The sequence below is a fragment of the Penaeus chinensis genome, chromosome 12 (genome assembly GCF_019202785.1).
Source record: "Penaeus chinensis breed Huanghai No. 1 chromosome 12, ASM1920278v2, whole genome shotgun sequence".
In the NCBI taxonomy this organism is placed as follows: domain Eukaryota; kingdom Metazoa; phylum Arthropoda; class Malacostraca; order Decapoda; family Penaeidae; genus Penaeus; species Penaeus chinensis.
In genome coordinates, this window is record NC_061830.1 from 6,796,577 (window position 1) to 6,801,576 (window position 5,000).

A 5,000-nucleotide genomic window follows, 5' to 3' on the forward strand; every position below is an offset into this window, starting at 1 on the left:
TCTTAAAAGGAGAAGGAGAGGAAGAAGGAGGAGGAGGAGAAGGAGGAGGAGGAGGAGGAGGAGGAGGAGGAGGAGGAGGAGGAGGAGGAGAGGAGGAGGAGGAGGAGGTGAAGGAGGAGGAGGAGGAGGAGGAGAAGAAGAAAAGGAAAAAGATGAAGAAACAGGAAAAGAAGAAGCAGTGAAAGAACAAGGCAAAGAAATAAGGGAAAAACAAAGAAGAAAGAAATCAAATGGAATAAAACAAGAACAGCAACGAAAAATCAAAACGTAGCACAATTTGCCCCACACTCCCCCCCCCCCCCTTCCCTCTTCCCTCGCCTACGCCCTCCCTTTCAAGAAACAAGAACGTGTTCCCTCCAGCCATATTATTTTATATCTCGCCTTTCGTCTGAGATCTCCAAGCCTGGTGGTGACTGACCGTATATTCCCTTTTCGCCAAAGTGCTGGACTCTGTGCCTCATCATGACAGGACACGGGTGCGGGGCGAAGGTAGGGTGGAGGGGGGGGGGGGTAGCTAGGACCGCCCACTGTGTCTTCTGTCACCCGCAGGTCGTGCCAGAGTTAGGAGGAGCAGTCGGCTGGAATTCCTTCCCTTCTCTCCCTGTTCGTCTCGTTCTTCTCTTCCTTTTTTTTTCATTTTCTCTTTCGGGTTTGTGTTTTTTATTTGTTTTCTCTCTCTTTTGTTTGGTTCTTATTTCTTTGGTTTTCTTTATGTTTTTTTTTTTTTTTTTTTTTTTTTGGGGGGGGTGGGAAGGGGGCATTGTCTCGGACATCTCATTTATTCTCTTTCCTCTCGTCCTCCTCCTACTCCTCTTCGTTTTCTCTTCCTCTTCCCCCACCGCCTCTCCTTTTCTCCCTTTTCTCTTTCTTTTCCTATTCCTTCACCTCCATTTTCTGGACTACTCCCTCTTATTCCTCTCTCTACCTGCCATCCCCCTTCCCTATCTCTCTGTTCCTTCCCCTCCTTCTTCTCCTCCTTTCTTTCTTCTCTCTCTTCCGCTTATTCTTCTCCTCCTCCTCCACCACCACCTCCTCCTTCTCCTAAAATTACTAAACTAAAATGGCTAAAAGTACAACAGAAATACAAATATGACACGTGTATTCTGATTCATAAAATAATACAAGGAAATTACCCAAATTGGCTATTACCTATACAAACAACAGGTAACATAACAGGTGTCCTTACAAGGCAGAATAACTCCTTATATATCAAAAGATCGAATACAGAAACCGGGGCAAGAAATATGCAAATCCGAGGACTGGTGATCTGGAACCAACTACCAGAAAATATTAGAAATATCTCCAACCAAAAGACATTTAAAACAAATGTGAAAGAACATCTACTGAAATATCAATGACATCAGGCGTTTGAACATCAAGCCAAGTACGAAATTTCAGTTATCTGTGAAATTAATGTTCTGTCTAATCTAGTTAAACAAGCATTGTATAATATCTATGTATATAACATCCTATTACATAATGTAACAACATATTTATAAATGTAATACCCATTGTAATTAATGGAACAAAGTGTTTTGAATTTGAATTTGAATTTGAATCCTCCTCCAACCACCTCCTCCTCCTCTCTCTCCTCTCTATTCTCCCCTCTCTTTCCCCCAAACCAACACCTCCTCCTCCTCCTCCTCCTCCTCCATATCTCCTTCCACTTCCTTACTTCCTTCCTCCTCCTCCTCCTCCTCCTCTTCCTCCTCCTCTTCCTCCTCCTCTTCCTTCCTCCTCCTCCTCCTCCTCCTCCATCTCTCCTTCCACCTCCTTACTTCGCTCCTCCTCCTCCTCCTCTTCCTTCCTTCTTCTTCTCCTCCTCCTCCTCCATCTCTCCTTCCTCCTCTTCCTCCTCCTCCTCCATCTCTCCTTCCTCCTCCTCCTCCTCCTCCTCTTCCTTCCTCCTCCTCCTCCTCTTCCTTCCTTCCTCCTCCTCTTCCTTCCTTCCTCCTCCTCCTCTTCCTCCTCCTCTCCTCCTCCTCTCCTCCTCCTCCTCCTCCTCCCCCTCCTCCTCCTCCTCTTCCTTCCTCCTCCTCTTCCTTCCTCCTCCTCCTCCTCTTCCTTCTCCTCCTCCTCTTCCTTCCTCCTCCTCTTCCTTCTCCTCCTCCTCCTCCTCTTCCTTCCTCCTCCTCTTCCTTCCTCCTCCTCCTCCTCCTCTTCCTTCCTCCTCCTCTTCCTTCCTCCTATTCCTCCTCCTCTTCCTTCTCCTCCTCCTCTTCCTTCCTCCTCCTCCTCTTCCTTCCTCCTTCCTCCTCCTCTTCCTTCCTCCTCCTCCTCTTCCTTCCTCCTCCTCCTCTTCCTTCCTCCTCTTCCTCCTCCTCTTCCTTCCTTCCTCCTCCTCCTCCTTCTCCTCTTCCTTCCTCCTCCTCCTCCTCTTCCTCCTCTTCCTTCCTCTTCCTCCTCCTCCTTCCTCCTCCTCCTCTTCCTTCCTCCTCCTCCTTCCTCCTCCTCCTCTTCCTTCCTCCTCCTCTTCCTTCCTCCTCCTCCTCCTCTTCATTCTCCTCCTCCTCTTCCTTCCTCCTCCTCTTCCTTCCTCCTCCTCCTCCTCCTCCTCTTCCTTCTCCTCCTCCTCTTCCTTCCTCCTCCTCCTCCTCTTCATTCTCCTCTCTTCCTCCTCCTCTTCCTTCCTCCTCCTCCTCCTCCTCCTCTTCCTCTCCTCCTCCTCTTCCTTCCTCCTCCTCCTCTTCCTTCCTCCTCCTCCTCTCTTCCTCCTCCTCCTCCTCTTCCTTCCTCCTCCTCCTCTTCCTTCCTCCTCTTCCTTCCTCCTCCTTCTCCTCCTCCTCCTCCTCCTCCTCCTCCTCCTCCTCCTCTTCCTTCCTCCTCCTCCTCTTCCTTCCTCCTCCTCCTTCTGCTCCCGTCCCTTCCTTCCTCCTCCTTTCCTTCCTCCCTCCTACGCACATCCTCACCCCCGTCGTCGTACGAAATCTTCCCCAAGTTGTTGCTGTCTCCGTATCTCATCTCCCTCCCCGATTTAGCCTCACCCATTCAGCCCCGTCTTCACGACCTGAAGACCCGGATGGCTCCAAGACATAGGCGTTCGTGGGCCTTATACTATGGCTTGGGACTGAAGTTACACGGTTTCGATTTCCTTAATACTAGTTATAGCGATGATGATAATGTTGGTGGTAATGATAAGGCTTATGATAATGATAATGATAATAATGATGATAATAATGATAATAATGATAATAATAATAATGATAATAATAATAATAATGATAATAATATTAATAATGATAATAACTTTAATGATAATGATAATAATGATAATAACAATAATAATGATAATAATAATTACAGAAATGGCAATGGTAGTGATAATGTTCATACAACTAACAATAAAAAAAACAGTAATGATAATAATACCATTCATAAAAAGGATAATACTAATGATGTTGATGATGAAGATAATGATAACAATAATCCTTACGCTATTATGAATGACTATGACAATAATGATAGCAACAATATTAATGATAACAATAATAATAATAATAATGATAATAATGATAATAACAGTCTTGATAAAAATGCTATTGATATGTATAATGATGACGATGATAATAGTAGTAACAATGACAAGAACAATAATGATGAAAATGATAATGATAAGGAAGAAATTTAAATATGTATAATTGATTATTAAATCATAATGATAGTGATGAAAATGATAGTGATAGTACTCTACTACCACTAAAAAAATAAAATAACAATAACAACAATAATACTAATAGAAATAGCATTAACGATACTTCTACTAATAATAATAATACCTATTATAATAATAAGAATAACAATGACAATGATAATGATTTGGTGATGATGATGATGATGATGATGATGACGATGATGATGATGATGATGATGATAATGATGAGGATGAGGAGGATGAGGATGAGGATGGTGATGATAACAAGAAGAATGATAAGGATAATGACAATGATAATAATAATAATGATAATAATAATAATAATAACAATAATAACAATAATAATATTAATAATGATAATAATAATATTAATAATATACTAATTATAATGATAATAATAATAATAATAATAATGATAATAACAATAATGATTATAATGATAACAATAATGATAATAATGATAATAATAATAATAATAATAATAATAATAATAATAATAATAATAATAATAATAATAATGATAATGATGATGATAATGATGATGATATTATCAGTTCTATTACTAAAAGTAACAACAAGAATAAGAACATAACAACAACAATAATAATAATAATAATAATAATAATAATAATGATAATGATAATGATAATGATAATGATAATGATAATGATAATGATAATGATAACGATAATGATAATGATAATGATAATGATAATAATAATAATAAAAATAACAATAATAATAGTCATGAGAAGAAGAAGAAGAAGAAGAATGATAATAATAATAATGATGATGTTGCTGCTGCTGATGATAATATCAACAATACTACCACTAATAACAATAATAAGGATTATGATGATGATAACACTGATAATGATAATAGCACCAATAATAATAAGCTACAATCTACCTGAAAATTCGAACCTCAGACGGGCTTGTACTACGATGAAACACTGTACATTGAAATGACAAAATAATAACTTGATGTACTTGTATTAGGTGAAGATTACACTTTTATAATGGTGTTAGTTTGAAGTGAAGAATGGCAAATCTTTTCTTTGGCTATTGATAATGGATTTCGTATTTCGAAAGAAGATTGAACAGAGTGTGAGTTTGATCTTATGATGTTAATCAATGTATAGGACTACTGAAACATATAATTAGATTAGCATCAATCTGTTAAAAAAAAAAAAAAAAAAACGTGTAAACGAATTGGAAAGTAAGATTCAATGGAGTATTTTATAACCCAAACCTAAACGGAGCAACAGTATTATAGTGATTTACTGGGGGAAATTAAACCCACTAACGGGACTCTCAAACCTGTTGATACATATTTCAAAAACGTAGT